The following is a 21,364-nucleotide window of genomic DNA, read 5'->3' as shown; positions in this document are numbered from 1 at the left end:
TAAGATATTACTGACAGAGTCATCGACACAATATCTGAGGGCTGCTGGGGTGCCTTACATTTGAACTAGTGGAATGAAAAAAGGATCAAAACAGTCCCACTTTCAGCAGTTTTTAGATTATCAATTTAATTATCTTAGCATTCAGGAGGTACACTCTCCAAACAGCTGTCAGATACAGCCCATGCCCAGGTCACAAGTGGTGTGGAAACACTAATCAAAAGACTGTTTGACTGAACGTTTTCATTCAGACTGTTAACTTTGAATGCCTGCAGAATATGTTAAAAAAAATCCTCAATATGCCATTTACTTGTACCCCAGTAATTAACCTTGACTCAAGATTAGAGATTTGACAGGTCCTGGCTAGTCTGGTCTGTTTCTGAGTCAGCACTACACCACTGGCCTCATGCACTTTGCTCCTCTCTGTTAATGGATCCTGACACTGATGAATAACATAAACCTTTTGGTATGCGACAAGATACCTAAACAGATCCTCCCTATCATCCCATATAAAATACTGTAAGTATAGCAACATTACCATGGGATGCATAACTGCACCTCATCGTCAGTATGTTGATGTTATAACAACAATCTCTATACAGAGAACAGGAAGGAAGGCCTTAAACATGACATTTGGGATGTATTCAGAATGGTGAGGCACAATATGCATTATTAATGCTTCTTCAATGGACTGTTCCTTGTGCTACTTTATGAACTCCTCTCTCATTTTTAAACTTCAATAATAATTTAAAATTCCATTCCTGCCTCTCCATTTATTCAATTATAGTCTGTTTCTCCTCTTTATGTCAACTGGAGCCAATCTACCCTGATGTTATGACACCAGCTGATCTCTACTCACACTTGTCAGTGCAATTTATCTATTCAAACACTGAGCTCCCCTTCACTTCAGTTAGACAAATGAAATAAAAGTAGCACAATTCAACGGAAGGTCAATGCCTGGTCAACCAATAGTTTATTTCCTTGACTCAGACTCTGCACCACTTCAGACACTACAGCTCATCACAGGTTCCAACACTAAGCAGTGGAAGTGATTGCATTTAGCACGGTCCATTGTACAAATGTGTCCTTCACAGACAATAAACCACCCTGGAATTTAGATATGCCATCCTGATGTGTTAGTGCTTGTTCTATAGAGCACACTCAGATTCTGCAGGGTTCAATGTTGATCCATCTCATTCCATAGCTACTTGGAGCAACAGTAACTCAGTAGATAAGGGGCATAGTCCCATACAGTAGATAAAAGCAATATATGCAGTGCTCAATTACAGCTAAGCCTCAGCCATGGAACTTTTCTCATTGGTGAAAGAACTGTAGGCCTATACCTGATTTAACTAAGTATTAATTAGTATTAATATTAGTAGTATTCATATTATTATTATTAGCAGTAGTATAACACTACACTACACTTTTTGTTTTCCTAGACCAGTCCCATTTGAGCACATCTATTATAATTCAGTAAGCCATACCCTTTAACGTCATATCAGTAGCTGGGTCCATTATTTCCTGTGATTGTGTAAAAGAGAGAGAAAGATCATAAGGTGCATACACAAGCACAGATGCAAGACTTCTAAATCAATCTAACTAAGACTTCTAAATCAATCTAACTAAGATGAACTAAGACTTCTAAATCAATCTAACTAAGATGAACTAAGACTTCTAAATCAATTTAACTAAGAAGATATAAAGAGGGAAATCTAATGGAAAACTCTTGTTTAAGGCCTATGGAGAGTACATGATGGACGGAAATGTCAACGTAATACACTTGACCTTGCATTCATCCTGCATCAGGGGAGGATTCGGAGAGCGATCGCTACACTCAGATGCCTGAGTTTGTGTTGGCTCTCAACCTCCCTGTAGATCCCTTTAAAGACCCGGATTTGTGGTATTTTCTACAGCAGGATCGTAGGGAAGCAGAGGCGGTGTTGTTTTGACCTCTTCATAGCCAAGGGATGATATACTCTTAGAAAAATGGTGCTATCTAGAACCGAAAAGGGTTCTACGGATGTCCCCATAGGAGAGCCCTTTGAAGAAACCTTTTTGGTTCCATGTAGAACACTTTTTGGATCCAGGTAGAACCCTTTTGTATTCCATGTACAATTATTTCCACAGAGATTTCTATATGGAAACTAAAAGGGTTCTACCTAGAACGTAAAAGGGTTCTACCTGGAACCAAAAAGAGTTACTCTATGTGGACAGCCGAAGAAGCCTTTTGGAACCCTTTTTTCTAAGAGTGTAGACTAGAGAGAGGTTAATGACACTGTTTGAGATGGCTGTTTTTTCAGTTTCCTTTGTGTCAAGGGGCCATGATTTATACATGAAGGTATCCAAAATGCCAAACCATTCTATTGTCTAAATATAACGGTGCATTTTGCATAATTCAGTCTTGTTGACTGCAAGCATGAATTAAATAAATAAAATCTATTTCATATACACTGCTGCCGGATACATTGCACTGCACTGACATGCCTTTCACTCCTTGCCTCCTCCCCATCTTTCCATCACCATGAACACGATTATGATACAATGCTTCTGTGTTTATTTTTGTTTTAATGTGTGAGATAGCAGCAGACAGACAGTATATTAGATAATGTGATGTGGATCTGGGGATTAATTGTCTCACTAAAGACTTTTGAGGACATCCACAGTACTGGGATCACTAATCATTAACTATTGTTTATACTACATAGATCCCCACCACCTTCTTTGACCCATTGAGATAAATCAAGTAAAATCAAAACAAATTGTATTCTTCACATGTGCAGCACTATCATACAAATGTTCAGAAAAGTCCAAGTGTAGGTAATATCATGGTTTTGATACGATGGCAGATTGTTAATAATTTATGTCAGCATAAATGTTGTTTTTATTCTATAACCTACCTCTCGTCAATTATTCAATTTTTTTACCCCTCTTGATCAAAATTAAACAAGTGTCCCCTATGTAAGAAACTGCTTTCGCCCATAGCAATACAGATTAATTACACTGAACAATCTTAGACTTGCACAATAGCATAATGCTGTGCAATGTGTTAACTGTTTTGGCTTGTTTAGATGGTATAGCCCCGGACACTTTGTCCCCACACCCCACCCCTCCCTCATCTTGAGAGAATGCCAACCAAAACGTGCTCAATACTCCATGGGGTTCACCCCTGCCACATGGGGCAACAGCTACTCACAGCTCAAGTGGATAAGCCTACCTGTAATTGAATTGGCTTCAACACCGTAGAGGAACAGACTGCAGTGATGTGTTTATTTGTTGTTGGGGTGAGCCCGGAAAATGTACCATCCACTACATTTTTCAAGCAACGTAAAAATAAATTCTACCACCAAGGAGACAACCAGTGCTCTCAGCCAGTGTGCTGATCCCGCTCTACTGTAGCTTCACTCAAACTGAGCCTGAGAATGAAAATGGCTCTTCTGTTTACCTGGAGGAACAGCATCATTTAAAAAATGTTTTAACAGTTTTGATTCTGGGTGTGTGTGATGTTATATTATTATGCTCATTAAATCTGTAGCTATACATAGTAGGACCAGTTATTTTAGCTGATGATAGGCTAGGGATTCTTGAAAGTCGGGACAATCATTGTCCGGCAAGGAAACTTTATTTTAAAGTTGAAAATAAAAATGTTGTTGCATTATTTGAGATTTAAAATAACAATACTATTCATTTTCATTTTCATGCCTATAGAAATGCCCTTGTCCAGAGCAAAGGATCCCAATTTCAATCTCTCCAATTGCCAGAAACCACATACTCTCTGGCTCTAAATAATGTTTCTCTCAAAACTGTTATTCCTAAGAGAAAAAAATGTCTGAAAATTTGGTGACTTTTTATCTAAAATCCTGAATTAAACAGGAATGAGCAGGTTCAGCTATATCATAAGGACCACTTCTCCATGACCTCACTACATGTAGTGCAACAAGACCACTCATGGTCGGAAAAGCTCTCTATTTTTGATAGATTTAGGTGCAATTTCAAAATTTGGATGTGCATCAGCAGTTTCTCTCTTTTTACGTCAGTCACTGACACTCGCTTAATTAGCCCATGTCGGCTAAACATTTTTTGATGTTTAAGTTAGTCTAGCCAGACATCTAAACCTGCAGTAGTTTAACCTCTACAGTATCAGCCCCCCTCCCCCTGAGCCAACATGCATGTAATCAAAAATTACATCTAATGTAATCAAAGTGTCTTGCGAAAGTATTCACCCCCCTTGTAATTTTTCCTATTTTGTTGTCTTACAACCTGGAATTAAAATAGATTTTTGGGGAGTTTGTATCATTTGATTTACACAACATGCCTACCTCTCTGAAGATGCAAACTTTTTTTTATTGTGAAACAAACAAGAAAATAGACAAAAAAACAGAAAACTTGAGTGTGAATAACTATTCACCCCCACAAAGTCAATACTTTGTAGCGACGCCTTTTGCAGCAATTACAGCTGCAAGTCTCTTGGGGTATGTCTCTATAAGCTTGGCACATCTAGCCACTGGGATTTTTGCCCAGTCTTCAAGGCTTCTTCTTCAAGGGTTCAGCTGGTGTACAGCAATCTGTATGTCATACCATAGATTCTCAATTGGATTTATGTCTGCGCTTTGACTAGGCCATTTTAAGACATTTAAATGTTTCCCCTTAAGACTTTACAATTTTCACTACGCCCCATGGCAGAATGTGTAGAATGAATTTCAGGAAATTAACTGTAAAACTAAAAATGTTCCTCTCCGCTGTCAAGAGGGGGACCGCTAAAATGTTTTCCACTCAATGGATTGTTGTGATGTGATTTAGCAAAGAGTGCACATGTTTTAGGCAGTTTAGAATGTAAAAGCTTTGGGGCTTTGGGGACTCCCAAACCTCCCTACAAAATAAATTCTAATAATAAAAATGTTTTGCATATTAACGTGTCATTATGGGAGGGAATTAACATTCATTTTATTTTGTTTCATTGTTTAAGCTTAAAATGTACATTTACGGGAAAATATTTGGTTTTGGAATTTTCTTAAATGTTAACATTATTAATTTCCTTGTCGGCACTATGCCTGGAAATTCCATGTCCGGAGAGAAAGATACCAACTTCAAACTCTCCAAAAAAGTGTGTAAAAACTGGCAATAATAGATGTTAATTCAATTGAAATAGTATTTTATGTAGTTTCTTGCAATAGCCCTCTGTGACTTTCAATTATATTTATCTCAATACTGTGATTCCTAAAAGATGCGTCAACTCCATCAGATTTGGCTAAAATCCTAAATTAATCAGGAATTGGCAGGGTGAGCTATACCATAAGGACCCCTTATTTATGTCCTCATTACATGTAGGGGTTTGCTCTCCGGGAACCTTGGGACATCCCTACCTCATTGAAGTTGTAATTTAAAATGGTTAAAGTAAGTGTTAGGTAAGGGTTATCGTTATGGTTTGGGTAAGATAAGGTAAGGGTGGGGGTTAAGGTTAGGTTTTGGGGTAGGGATGTCCCAAATAATTCCTGATGGCACTGACTCATGGTCTGTAAAATTCTCTACTTTTGATAGGTAAAAAAAAAACAATATTGGAATCACCATGGTCACAATTATAAACTGTGAACTCCATCTGTCTGATTGATTAAGATAGAACATGAATTTTGGTTAAAATATGTTAAATTTAATTAGGTTTTAGAGTCAAAGAAACTGAGGAAAAACAAAATTGCTGCTGTGTATACCACTTGAAAGAAGATGAAAAACACAATAAAAATATAAACAGATTTTTGTCTCACGTCAACTCAACTCGGTCAGAACGCTGAAAGATTTGATAGAATGTTATGTTTTTATTGAGGATTATTAATAATTTTTAATATGTTACAAATGTATGTGTTGAACTTTTATTTAAAAAATATTGCAAAATAATTATGTTCTGTAGTCAACTCCATCAGTGGCTTATCAACTCCGTCACTGATGGCTAACCCCCTTAAAGGGATACTTTGGGATTTTGGAAATGAGGATCTTGATCTACTTCCCCAGAGTCAGATTAATGCTAATGTCTATGTGTCTAGTATAAAGGAAGTTACATTTAGTTTAGTATTCTTTTAAAACCTAAATATCCCCAAAAAATATGTGTATCACCGTTCGGCAACATACAGGATTGTATGCTTAAACAATTCAACTCAAATCAAAAAAAAATTGTCACATACACATGGTTAGCAGATGTTAGTTAATGCGAGTGTAGCGAAATGCTTGTGCTTCTAGTTCCGACAATGCAGTAATAACCAACGAGTAATCTAACCTAACAATTCCACAACAGCTACCTTATACACACAAGTGTAAAGTGATGAAGAATATGTACATACAAATGTATGAATGAGTGATGGTACAGAATGGCATAGGCAACATGCAGTAGATGGTATAGAGTACAGTATATACATATGAGATGAATAATGTAGGATATGTGAACATATAAAAGTGGCATTGTTTGTTAAAGTGGCTAGTGATACACGTATTACATAAAGATGGCAAGATGCAGGAGATGGTATAGAGTACAGTATATACATGAGATGAGTAATGTAGCGTATGTAAACATTATATGAAGTGGCATTGTTTAAAGTGGCTGGTGATATATTTTTACATCGATTTTTCTTTTATTATTAAAGTGGCTGGAGTTGAGTCCGTATGTTGGCATCAGCCATTCAATGTTAGTGGTGGCTGTTTAACTGTCTGATGGCCTTGAGATAGAAGCTGTTTTTCAGTCTCTCGGTCCCTGCTTTGATGCACGTGTACTGACCTCACCTTCTAGATGATAGCGGGGTGAACAGGCAGTGGCTCAGGTGGTTGTTGTCCTTGATGATCTTTATGGCTTTCCTGTGACATCGGGTGGTGTAGGTGTCCTGGAGGGCAGGTAGTTGGCCCCGGTGATGCGTTGTGCAGACCTCACTACCCTCTGGAGAGCAATACGGTTGTGGGCGGAGCAGTTGCCGTACCAGGCTGTGATACAGCCCCACAGGATGCTCTCGATTGTGCATCTGTAAAAGTTTGTGAGTGCTTTTGGTGACAAGCCAAATTTCTACAGCCTCTTGAGGTTGAAGAGGCGCTACTGTGCTTTCTTCACCACACTGTCATTGTGGGTGGACCAATTCAGTTTGTCCATGATGTGTACGCCAAGGAACTTAAATCTTACTACCCTCTCCACTACTGTTCCGTCGATGTGGAGAGGGGGTGATCCCTCTGCAGTTTCCTGAAGTCCACAATCTTCTCCTTCTCCTCGTTTTGTTGACGTTGAGTGTGAGGTTATTTTCCTTACACCATACTCCGAGGGCCCTCAGTAGTGGGCTACCACTGTAGTGTCGTCTGCAAACTTGATGATTGAGTTGGAGGCGTGCATGGCCACGCAGTCGTGGGTGAACAGGGAGTACAGGAGAGGGCTCAGAACGCACCTTTGTGGGGCCCCAGTGTTGAGGATAAGCGGGGTGGAGATGTTGTTACCTACCCTCACTAACTGGGGGTACCCAGTTGCACAGGGCGGGGTCGAGACCCAGGGTCTCGAGCTTGATTACAAGTTTGGAGGGTACGATGGTGTTAAATGCTGAGCTGTAGTCGATGAACAGCATTCTCACATAGGTATTCCTCTTGTCCAGATGGGTTAGGGCAGTGTGCAGTGTGGTTGGGATTGCGTCGTCTGTGGACCTATTGGGGTGATAAGCAAATTGGAGTGGGTCTAGGGTGTCAGGTAGGGTGGAGGTGATATGGTCCTTGACTCGTCTCTCAAAGCACTTCATGATGACGGAAGTGAGTGCTACGGGGCGGTAGTCGTTTAGCTCAGGTACCTTAGCTTTCTTGGGAACAAGAACAATGGTGGCCCTCTTGAAGCTTGTGGGAACAGTAGACTGGGATAAGGATTGACTGAATATGTCTGTAAAAACACCAGCCAGCTTGTCTGCGCATGCCCTGAGGACGCGGCTGGGATTGCCGTCTGGGCCTGCAGCCTTGCGAGGGTTAACAATTTTAAATGTTTTACTCACGTCGGCTGCAGTGAAGGAGAGTCCACAGGTTTCGGTAGTGGGCTGTGTCATTGGCACTGTATTGTCCTCAAAGCGAGCAAAGAAGTTGTTTAGTCTGTCTGGGAGCAAGACATCCTGGTCCGCGACAGGGCTGGTTTTCTTTTTGTAATCGGTGATTGACTATAGACCCTGCCACATACCTCTTGTGTCTGAGCCATTGAATTGTTACTCTACTTTGTCTCTATACTGACGCTTCTCTTGTTTGATTGCCTTGCGGAGGGAATAGCTACACTGTTTGTATTCAGGTCATGTTTCCGGTCACCTTGCCCTGATTAAAAACCTCTTCAGTCTGGTTTCGAACATTCTGTTAAAAATCGCGCAACATTTCAGCGTCCTGCTACTCATGCCAGGAATATAGTATATGCATATGATTAGTATGTGTGGATAGAAAACACTCTGAAGTTCCTAAACCTGGTTAAATAACGTCTGTGACTATAACAGAACGTGAACAGCAAGCGAAATCCCAAGAAAAACCTGGTCACAAAAACCACAGAAAAGTATTAATCCGCCAGTCTCTGAGTTGTTTATTGCAAGCAAAAATATATAGCCGGGAGCTTGCAGTTCCTACAACTTCCACACGATGTAGCCAAAAACGTAATTTTCATTGACAAAAATCCTTTGTGTAATGACAAATAGATCCTTCATTCCGTCCAGCATCCAGCAATCGATTTTGGAAGAGAGAAAAAGGACAACGTTTTCTTGAGTAGCTGCTATTGAATACAGATCGCCCAGTGATCAATTTGATCGCTTATTAACGTTTACAAATACCTAAAGTTGGGTTACAAAAGTAAGTTGAAGTGTTTTGTCAAAGAATATAGGCAACTTATATAATTTTCAAAAATGACGTTGCATGTTGGAAGATAACTTTTTTCCTGAACCAGACAGGCTATACAAATGGATATTTTGGGCATACATGGACGGATTTAATCGGGAAAAAGACCCAATTGTGATGTTTATGGAACATATAGTAGTGCCAACAAATAATATCATCAAAGGTAATGAATGTTTTATATTTTATTTCTGCGTTTTGTGTAGCACCGGCTACGCTAATTATTTTGTTTACGTCCCCATCAGGTATATTGGGGTGTTGCATGCTATCAGATAATAGCTTCTCATGCTTTCGCCGAAAAGCATTTTAAAAATCTGACTTGTTGGCTAGATTCACAACGAGTGTAGCTTTAATTCAATACCCTGCATGTGTGTTTTAATGAACGTTTGAGTTTTAACGAGTACATTTAGCATTTAGCGTAGCGCATTTGCATTTCCAGGTGTCTAGATGAGATGTCTGCATCTCAAGTAGGAGCAAGAGGAAGCCATAAATGTACATATTACCTCAACTAACCAGTGCCTCTGCACATTGACTCTGTACCGGCACACCCCTGTTTATGTTGTTATTTTTTACTGCTCCTCTTTAATTACTTCTTACTTTTATCTCTTATTCTTATCCACATTTTTTAAACTGCACTGTCGGAAAGACGCTCATGAGTAAGGATTTCACTGTAAGGTCTACACCTATTGTATTCGGAGCATGTGACTAATGTCATGAAGTTGGGCTGATGGGGGAGGTTTATGACCCCCATCAATAACTTTCCCCTTTTTCCTCTCTCTACTCTACCAATGTGACTTTTGAAAATCCCTTTGTTAACATGGAGCTTCTGGTAACATCTAAAGGTGGGGAAACTGAACCATATTTTGCTAATCCAACCAGTTGAAAATATGCGTTGGTACTTAATGAATATGATGTCAGATCAGTTGGCGTCTGAGACATTATTACTGCTGATAGGACGTCATAAACTGTATCTTGGAAATTCTACACATTCTAGTTCTCAGATTCACATGGAATTGTTGTGCAATTTAAATATTTGCGAACTGATGAAATGTAATTTTAGCTTCTAAATGAGATAATTGGTTTTCATGAGTGAACTATGCTCAACTCAGTGGCCCCGCCCATGTGAACAGACACTGGTTGTAAACTATGAAACACGGCCATCTCTCCCAACCCTATATGAGCCCCTTTACGAAAATGTAGCTTCCTGTTCCAAGGACGTGTGGACTTGAGGTTCCCACATTGAAAGGACAAAGACCACCTACAGAACTAAGCCAACCTCAGTAAGAACCTAACGAAATTAGCATCAAATTTCAATTTGAAGGTGACGACCTACACGCCGGAAGGATGAATTTTGACTATACCAGCCAGAATATAGCATAAGCGTAAAGTATGGCAACATGGTATAAACTTTAAACTCTTATTCACTAAAGAAGTGATACCTCCTAGCCGTTGCGTTAGCGCAGCAACTGTAGACGTGGGCTAGGAGAGGATGGTGCTACCACACGACGACGGTACAACCAAGTATTCATTCTACCACCAGACATTCTTCAAAGGACAACCCGGCCACCCATCTACGACCAACCAATCGAAGTGCAGCTCAGAATACATTTTTATTGCATTTTCCTTTTCCAAATGGGCAGTTATTTAGAATGCATAAGATACTGTATTTACGATAGCATAGCTGCCTACGGCCCAATAGAGACACAATACATTTTCGCTCCTCAGTCTTCCCGCTCTTTCCCTCTAACCCAACCCCCTTTCTTTGTGTAACCAGCTGTCATATCTGTTCCATCTGCTAGTGACGTTTTCCTTTATGACCAAATTTTTTATCAATGTATTCTACATTCTGTGTATATGTAATTCTGTTTGGTTATTTAGGTATTTAGTGAATAAATAATTAAATCGAATTGTGTATTGTTGATTCAACTTGTGAGCCATGGTTAGTGAAGAATTTACAACTTTCAGATGAGACTAAATAAGGTGACGATTAAATATTGACTGCTACTGACGTATAAGATGACAAGGTCTTTACGAGTTTATTCGGAAGATAAAAGCTCTATAAACATTATATCGTGGTGCCCTGACTTTCTAGTTAATTACATTCACCTGGTTAGCTTAAAAAGTTCTTGACACACCCATCCCGTTAGCGGGATAATTTTCATCAACACCCGCTGAATTGCATCACACCAAATTCAAATTAAATTACTAAACATATATCATTTTCATGAAATCATGAAAGTGCCATATAGCAAAACACAGCTTAGCTTGTTGTTAATCCACCTGGCGTGTCAGATTTAAATACAGCTTTTTGGCGAAAGCATAACAAGCGTTCATGTAAGAACATCTCTCTCAGTAGACAAAATATTACAAACACCTAGCAGCCAAGTAGATTGGTCACGAAAGTCAGAAAAGCAATAGAATAAAATCACTTGATCTTCAGATGTTGGCACTCACGAGACTCCCAGTTACACAATAAATATTCCTTTGGTTCCATAAAGATTATTTTTACATCCAAAATACCTCCATTTGTTTGGCGCATTATGTTCAGAAATCCACAGGCTCGAGCGGTCACGACATCGCAGACGAAAATTCCAAATAGTGTCCCTAATGTCCACAGAAACATGTCAAACGTTTTTTATAATCAACCCTCAGGTTATTTTTAAAATATATAATTGATAAAATATCAACTATCAACGGGACTGTCGCTTTTTCAATTGGAGAGGGAGAGACAATGGCTGCCCCACTCTGTTGCGCAAGCAAAACTCTGCGAAAACCCAGCTATCCACTGACGCGGTGTTATCTTTCGCGCTCATTTTTCAAAATAAAAGCCTGAAACTATGTCTAAAGACTGTTGACACCTTGAGGAAGCCATAGGAAAAGGAATCTGGTTGATATCCCTTTAAATGGAGCGAAGGCAGGCTATGGAACATGGAGCTATCAAAATAGAAGCCACTTTCTGTTTTGATTTTCCTCAGGTTTTCGCCTGCAGTATCAGTTTTGTTATACTCACAGACAATATTTTGACAGTTTTGGAACCTTTAGAATGTTTTCTATCCTAATAATTATATGCATATTCTAGTTTCTGGGCCTGAGAAATAGGCAGTTTCAAATGGGTACATTTTTAGCCAAAAACGAAAATCCTGCCCCCTACACTCAATACGTTAATCAGGTAATATTAAATACAGAGAAATGATTTTACAGAATAGCATGTCATATCATTTAACCCGGAATAGCCAAAGACACCCCACTAATAAAATTTGATTTGATTTGATTTTGGTATATCCAAATACACACAAATGTAAAGGGATGAATAGAATATGTACATATGATTCTATGGATGAGCGATGGCACGCGGCATAGGCAAGATGTAGTCGATGGTATAGAATACAGTACATACATATGAGATGAGTAATGTAGGATATGTAAACATAAAATAAATGGCGTTATTAAGTGGCCAAAGATTTGAGTCTGTATATTGGCAGCAGCCTCTCTATGTTAATGATGGCGGTTTAACAGTCTGATGGCCTTGAGATAGAAGCTGTTTTTCAGTCTCTCTGTCCCAGCTTTGATGCACCTGTATTGACCTTGCCTTTTTGATGATAGCGGGGTGAACAGGCAGTGGCTCGGGTGGTTGTTGTCCTTGATGATCTTTTTGGCCTTTCTGTAACATTGGGTGCTGTAGTTGTCCTAGAGGGCATGTAGTTTGCCCCCGGTGATGCGTTGTGCAAACCGCACAAACCTCTGGAGAGCCTTTGAGGGCGGTGCAATTGCCGTACCAGGTGGTGATACAGCCCGGCAGGATGCTCTTGATTGTGCATCTGTAAAAGTTTGTGAGTGTTTTAGATGACAAGCCAAAATTCCTCAATCTCCTGAGGTTGAAGAGGCGCTGTTGCGCATTCTTCACCACGCTGTCTGTGTGGGTGGACCATTTCAGTTTGTCTGTGATTTGTACGCCAATGTACTTAAAACTTTCCACCTTCTCCCCTTCTGTCCCGTGATGTGGTTGGGGGGGGGGGGGGGGGGGGGGGGTGCTACCTCTGCTGTTTCCTGTAGTCCACGATCATCTACTTTGTTTTGTTGACGTTGAGTGAGAGGTTATTTTCCTGACACCACACTTCGAGGGCCCTCACCTCCTCCCTGTAGGCAGTTTCATCGTTGCTGGTAATCAGGCCTACCACTGTAGTGTCGTCTGCAAACTTGATGATTGAGTTGGAGGCGTGCATGGTCATATGCAGTCGTGGGTGAACAGGGAGTACAGGAGAGGGCTCAGAATGCACCTTTGTGGGGCCCCAGTGTTGAGGATAAGCGAGGTGGAGAGGTAGTTGCCTCGAGCTTGATGACGAGTTTGGAGGGTACGATGGTGTTAAATGCTGAGCTGTAGTCGATGAACAGTATTCTCACATAGGTATTCCTCTTGTCCAGATTAGATAGGGCAGTGTGCAGTGTGATGGCGATTGCATCATCAGTGGACATATTGGGGCAGTAAGCAAATGGGAGTGTGTCTAGGGTATCAGGTAGGGTGGAGGTGATATGATCCTTGACTAGTCTCTCAAAGCACTTCATGATGACAGAAGTGAGTGCAATGGGGCGATTGTCATTTAATTCAGTTACCTTAGCTTTATTGGGAACAGGCACTATGGTTGCCATCTTGAGGCATGTGCTGACAACAGACTGGGAAAGGCATTGGTTGAATATGTACGTATACACACCAGCCAGCTGGTCTGCGCATGCTCTGAGGGTGCGGCTACAGATGCCGTCTGGGCCGGCAGCCTTGCGAGTGTTTAAATATTTTACTCACGTTGGCCACGGAGAAGGAGAGCCCACAGGCTTTGATAGCAGGCTGTGTCAGTGGCACTGTGTTGTCCTCAGAGCGAGCAAAGAAGTTGTTTAAGTTGTCTGGGAGCAAGACTTCAATGCTGGGCTGGTTTTCTTTTCATAGTCTGTGATTGACTGTAGAAACTGCGACATACGTCTTGTGTTTGAACAGTTGAAGTGCGATTCTACTTTGTCTCTATACTGACGCGTTGCTTGTTTGATTGACTTGCGGAGAGAATAGCTGCACTGTTTGTATTCGGTCACGTTTCCAGTCGCCTTGCCATGATTAAAAGCGGTGGTTCGCGCTTTCAGTTTTGCATGAATGCTGCCATTAACCTCTTAGAGCTCTAGGGGCGCTATTTCATTTTTGGATAAAAAACGTTCCCGTTTTAAGCGCGATATTTTGTCACGAAAAGATGCTCGACTATGCATATTCTTGACAGTTTTGGAAAGAAAACACTCTGAAGTTTCAGAATCTGCAAAGATTTTGTCTGTAAGTGCCCCAGAACTCATTCTACAGGCGAAACCAAGATGATGCATCACCCAGGAATTAGCAGAATTTCTGAAGCTCTGTTTTCCATTCTCTCCTTATATGGCTGTGATTGCGCAACGAATGAGCCTACACTTTCTGTCGTTCGCCCAAGGTCTTAGCAGCATTGTGACGTATTTGTAGGCATATCATTGGAAGATTGGCCATAAGAGACTACATTTTCCAGAGGTCCGCCCGGTGTCCTTTGTCTAAATTTGTGCGTAATCTTCAGGTGCGGGCATTTTCTCCTGGGATTCAGGAGAGAAAGCATGTGTCCAAGAACGATGTATCAATGAAGAGATATGTGAAAAACACCTTGAGGATTGATTCTAAACAACGTTTGCCATGTTTTCAGTCAATATTATGGAGTTAATTTGGAAAAAAGTTTGCGTTTTGAGGACTGAATTTATGGATTTTTTTTGGTAGCCAAATGTGATGTATAAAACGGAGCTATTTCTAATACACAAGGAATCTTTTTGGAAAAACTGAGCATCTGCTATCTAACTGAGAGTATCCTCATTGAAAACATCAGAAGTTCTTCAAAGGTAAATGATTTTATTTGAAGGCTTTTATGTTTTTGTTAATGTTGCGTGCTGGATGCTAACGCTAATGCTAACGCTAAATGCTAACGCGAAATGCTAACTCTAGCTAGCTACTTTTACACAAATTATTGTTTTCCTATGGTTGAGAAGCATATTTTGAAAATCTGAGATGACAGTGTTGTTTACAAAAGGCTAAGCTTGAGAGATGGCATATTTATTTCATTTCATTTGCGATTTTCATAAATAGTTAACGTTGTGTTATAGATTTATAGATTTACACAATCCTGGATACAGGGGTTTTTTCATAGCTAAACGTGACGCAGAAAACGGAGCGATTTGTCCTAAACAAATAATCTTTCAGGAAAAACTGAACATTTGCTATCTGAGAGTCTCCTCATTGAAAACATCTGAAGTTCTTCAAAGGTAAATTATTTTATTTGAATGCTTTTCTGTTTTTTTGTGTAAATGTTGCCAGCTGAATGCTAATGCTAAATGCTACGTTAGCCATCAATACTGTTACACAAATGCTTGTTTTGCAATGGTTGAGAAGCATATTTTGAAAATCTGAGATGACAGTGTTGTTAACAAAAGGCTAAGCTTGAGAGCTAGCATATTTATTTCATTTCATTTGCGATTTTCATGAATAGTTAATGTTGCGTTATGGTAATGAGCTTGAGTCTGTATTCACGAACCCGGATCCGGGATGGGGAGATCAGAAAGGTTAAACCACGGTTTCTGGTTAGGGAAGGTTTAACTTCTTGGTGAGGGGGCAGTATTTTCATGTCCGGATGAAATGCATGCCCAAATTGAACTGCCTGCTACTCATCCCCAGAAGATAAGACAATGCATATTATTAGGAGATTTGGATGGAAAACACTCTGAAATTTCTAAAATTGTTTGAATCATGTCTGTGAGTATAACAGAAATTATTTAGCAGGTGAAACCCCGAGGACAAACCATTCAGATTTTAATTTTGAGGTCACTCTCTTTTCACTGAGTTTCATTGGGAATCCAGATTTCTAAGGGAGCTTCTTGAAGTTCCTATCGCTTCCACTGGATGTCAACAGTCTTTAGAAATGGTTTGAGGTCATTCCTTTGTATAATGATGAAGTACGGCCATCTTGAACGAGGGTCATTTCAAGTGTACTGTTAGATAGAGGCGCATGACCAGAAAGCATGCTTCAGTTTGTCGTTAACTTCTTGGCGCACCCATCCCGTTAGCGGGATCATTTTTGTCAACATCCGCTGAATTGAAGAGCGCCAAATTCAAATTAAATTACTACAAATATTACATTTTCATGGAATCACAAGTGCAATATAACAATACACAGCTTAGATTGTTGTTAATCCACCTGGCTATCCAAGCGTTTATGTTAGGACATCAGAGTGCTCTTACTCCATAATATTTCAGAATACAAGCCTGAAACAATTTCTAAAGACTGTTGACATCTAGTGGAAGCCATAGGAAGTGCAATTTGAGTCCTAAGTCAATGGGTACTGTAATGGCATTCAATAGAAAACTACAAACATAAAAAATCCAACTTCCTGGACGATTTTTTCTGTTCTGTTATACTCACAGACAATATTTGAACAGTTTTGGGATCTTTAGAGTTTTTTTATCCAAATCTACCAATTGTATGCATATCCCAGCTTCCGGGCCTGAGTAGCAGGCTGTTTACTTTGGGCAAACTTTTCACCCGGAAGTGAAAACAGTGCCCCCTAACCCTAGTGAAGTTAGCTTAGTGATGAGCTTTGAGGGCACTATGGTGTTAAACGCTGAGCTGTAGTCAATGAATAGCATTCTAGCATATAGGTGTTCCTTTTGAACTGTGCCTTCATTTACTCATCACCTGATGATCTGGGGGCAATCTAACTGCGAATTGTAATATTTTTTCTCAGTGTGTGCCTAAAAAGTTTTTGCTCATCTGTGAGTTCCTTTCTGTAGTGTTTGGATTTTCAATTGTTGTTTCAAACAATTTTTTCACCATGGTATCCTATCCCCTGTGACATATCAATTTCATTACAGCAAACATTTTGGGGCGATTTGCAGTCCCTGCCACATCCAGACCCAAATATGTCTGTTGTGACAATATGCTGTGGCATGGTGCTATGCTATTGAGGTTGCTCTGAATGACAGTTCGTTGAAGATGGAAATAAAAAGGAGATCATTAAATAATATTTTTGGAATGCACTGAGAAAGCTGTGGGACTAAGGGATTTATACAAATCAGTTCAAGACAACTTGTTTATGCTGGATCAGAAAAAATGTGTATTTCAACATTTTAAATATGTTGAGTAAATTGGCCTTCTGGAATAATAAATCATGCATTCACTTGCTCCATTTTACCTCCATGGAGAAGGTTTAAGGTCACAAACAAAACTTTGAAATCCCCACTGTGTTTAAAGCGCCTCCTTTTCTTCAAATAAGGACTAAAACACTAGCAAACAGCAGATTTAGAAACAACAGAGACAACCATGTCAAAACTGACTAAATAACTAATTCTGGTTCTGCACTAAACTGATTCATCTTCCGTTCACACCCAGTGTCTGGCCTTTTAGTGCCATTCGGCGATCTATAAAGGGCCAATTAGTTGTCCCCTGGGCAGCTCGTTCACACATTCAGTACTCCGTAACCTGACACAGACATAAACGCACAACATATACTGAAGTGGACCCTCTCTCATAACCCTCTACAGAGGTGTACATTCCCGTAAGTGATGGATGGTTATCTACCAAAGCTCACACAGAAAACTTTAAATCGTGACATGTGGTCATGTGTGGTAAGTGGTACAGTGGGGCAAAAAAGTATTTAGTCAGCCACCAATTGTGCAAGTTCTCCCTCTTAAAAAGACGAGAGAGGCCTGTAATTTTCATCATAGGAACACTTCAACTATGACAGACAAAATGAGAAAAAAAAATACAGAAAATCACATTGTAGGATTTTTTATGAATTTATTTGCAAATTATGGTGGAAAATAAGTATTTGGTCACCTACAAACAAGAAAGATTTCTGGCTCTCACAGACCTGTAACTTCTTCTTTAAGAGGCTCCTTGTCCTCCACTCGTTACTTGTATTAATGGCACCTGTTTGAACTTGTTATCAGTATGAAAGACACCTGTCCACAACCTCAAACAGTCACACTCCAAACTCCACTATGGCCAAGACCAAAGAGCTGTCAAAGGACACCAGAAACAAAATTGTAGACCTGCACCAGGCTGGAAAGACTGAATCTGCAATAGGTAAGCAGCTTGGTTTGAAGAAATCACCTGTGGGAGCATTTATTAGGAAATGGAAGACATACAAGACCACTGATAATCTCCCTCGATCTGGGGCTCCACTCAAGATCTCACCCCGTGGGGTCAAAATGATCACAAGAACGGTGAGCAAAAATCCCAGAACCACACGGGGGGGACCTAGTGAATGACCTGCAGAGAGCTGGGACCAAAGTAACAAAGCCTACCATAAGTAACACTCTACGCCGCCAGGGAATCAAATTACTGCAGTGCCAGATGTGTCCCCCTGCTTAAGCCAGTACATGTCCAGGCCCGTCTGAAGTGCATTTGGATGATCCAGAAGAAGATTGGGAGAATGTCATATGGTCAGATGAAACCAAAATATAACTTTTTGGTAAAAACTCAACTCGTCGTGTTTGGAGGACAAAGAATGCCGAGTTGCATCCAAAGAACACCATACCTACTGTGAAGCATGGGGGTGGAAACATCATGCTTTGGGGCTGTTTTTCTGCAAAGGGACAAGGATGACTGATCCGTGTAAAGGAAAGAATGAATGGGGCCATGTATCGTGAGATTTTGAGTGAAAACTTTCTTCCATCAGCAAGGGCATTGAAGATGAAACGTGGCTGGGTCTTTCAGCATGACAATGATCCCAAACACACCGACCAGGCAACGAAGGAGTGGCTTCGTAAGAAGCATTTCAAGGTCATGGAGTGACCTAGCCAGTCTCCAGATCTCAACCCCATAGAAAATCTTTGGAGGGAGTTGAAAGTCCGTGTTGCCCAGCAACAGCCCCAAAACATCACTGCTCTAGAGGAGATCTGCATGGAGGAATGGGCAAAAATACCTGCAACAGTGTGTGAAAACCTTGTGAAGACTTACAGAAAACGTTTGACCTCTGTCATTGCCAACAAAGGGTATATAACAAAGTCTTGAGATAAACTTTTGTTATTGACCAAATACTTATTTTCCACCATAATTTGCAAATAAATTCATTAAAAATCCTACAATGTGATTTTCTGGATTTTTTTCCTCATTTTGTCTGTCATAGTTGAAGTGTACCTATGATGAAAATTACAGGCCTCTCTCATCTTTTTAAGTTGGAGAACTTGCACAATTGGTGGCCGACCATATACTTTTTTGCCCCACTGTATGTTGTTAGCGTTGTATGTTGTCAGCTCTGAACCCATGGATAGCTGCCATCTTCGTACCCCATGTTATAATCAAAATAGTGGACTGTAAAGCCTCAATGCTTTATGTGTGCGATGTCAGGTTTAATAAAACGTTTTTTAGGAGCATGCTTCTGGAAGATCACTGATATGTTAGCTCACGGTTATGCATAACTCTCCTGGAGTCTTTGTTTATCTACACCTATGCAGAATTCTAAATGGTGACCTTCTCTGCCTACAGGTCATCTTAGTCTGTCCACCCTGCCACCTACATCCTCAGCAGAAAACATTTTCCACTGTGTATTTACATAAGTCTGCTATGATATTTTAATGTAAGTAGGATTTTTGAGGAACACCCCTTAATTGATTAATGAGTAATTAGGATACCTGTACAAACAAGTATTGGTTTTTAGAGTATTAATGTTTCCACAACCAGCCCTAGAACAGTGCTTGGTGTAAACAACGCTGTTAGTTATCATAGCTCTTGAAGCCAAAGACGTTAGATGTAACATCTGAATGCACCGACGAGATCGATGAACAGCTGAGCAGATTAATAGAGTCTCAATGGGTAAATAAATAACCCTGAGAGCTGGGAGAAAAACAGCAATAGAGTAATTGACATGAAAACAGTGGTGGCTGTTGACCAGATGACTAATAGGTGTGTGATGTTGTGGTCAGACACCAGCTCCAGCCAGCCCCATCACATGCTGCAAGCATGTGTCAAATATTTAGAGGAATTGATTTTTAAGATGTGAAGAATCCAAACAGTCACTGGGGTCGTATTGTTAAATGTGGAGATCTCATTCTCTCCTCTTCTCTTCCCCCCTCCTTTATCTATTCTGCCATCCCCAGTCCCACAGCTCCATATTGATGAATCTCTCTCTGTGAATAACTGGGATGGCTGTCCATGTCTCTGTTACAGCCTTCGTCTTGCTACATGATGTTTATGTCTGCAGGAGCAAACGCCAATCAGTTTTTAGTCTGAAAGACTAGTCTGCCTTTCATTTCCTGCCAAAGCCCCCACTCAATGAGCCATTTGAATCAGAATGTCACATAAGCTGTATTATCCACTGTGTAGTATTTGTCTTCCACTTGATCAAAGAGATACTTGTGTATTAGACAGTCTACTTGTGTATTATACGGATGAATGCTACTTAAAAAGAGTTAGCTGTTCTGTTTACTACAGCTGACATAAAAGCACCCTGCAGACTCACCACTAGCACCAGACAATTGGTATGGGATCATAAATGGCCCAACAGGACAGGTATTGAAGTGCTTTGTCCCTCACAGCGAAACTTCATCTACCCCTGTTGTTCTGTTCCCTGCTCGCCAATCAATACTGGAAGGCCGCCAACCTGACTATCCAAAAAGCACTGACAACCCTTGCTGTGACCCAGAATCAATCAGCCAGGTTATTAATCGCTAATACTTCATAATTCCCTTCGACTGGATACAGGGCGACCTGCAGTTCTCTCCTTCTGGCATTATTGAAGGAGAAAGGGATTGCTATCGCACTCGGAATGCTCAACGATAGAAGGCAAGGTAGGGGGTAGAACATTTCAGCACAGCAATTTTCATACCGCATGTCAGGAAATTGAGTTTTTCCAACACTGGAAATAAACCATTACTTTTTGGTTGGTTGAGAGAATGCCAAGAGTGTGCAAAGCTTTCAACAAGACAAAAGGTGGCTACTTTGAAGAATCTAAAATCTAAAATATATTTTGATTTGTTTAACACTTTTTTGGGTTGTCACACAAATCCATATGTGTTATTTCATAATTTTGATGTCTTCACTTTTATTTTACAATGTAGAAAATAGTAAATATAAAGAAAAACCCTTGGATGAGTAGGTGTGTCCAAACTTTGGTACTGAATATCAGAGGAAATGGCTTTCCCTTTCATTTGTTCTTTATTTTACAGCAAGCAAACACTCAAACAAACAGGTGAGAGGCCCCATACTTGCGCACGGGAGACGCCTCATCTAATCCCGCTGTTTTTAGCTACATGGGCTTATCGCTAGGCACAGAGTGGGGCTGGCAAACAAAAGCCCAGCCGTATGTGATGCAAATGAAAGTCATAGCGAGGGGCTCTCAGCACTGTGCACTGTCTGACTGAGGTATTGTGTGCAGTCTGCTGCCAGTGAATCTCCTGAGGTTTGGCTAGAAGAGGAACGTAAGTACAGGCAGGCCATGCTACAAATGCTACCAGAGACTGTGA

Source organism: Oncorhynchus mykiss, chromosome 1 (genome assembly GCF_013265735.2).
Source record: "Oncorhynchus mykiss isolate Arlee chromosome 1, USDA_OmykA_1.1, whole genome shotgun sequence".
Taxonomy (NCBI): domain Eukaryota; kingdom Metazoa; phylum Chordata; class Actinopteri; order Salmoniformes; family Salmonidae; genus Oncorhynchus; species Oncorhynchus mykiss.
Note: the sequence above shows the minus strand (reverse complement) of the source record.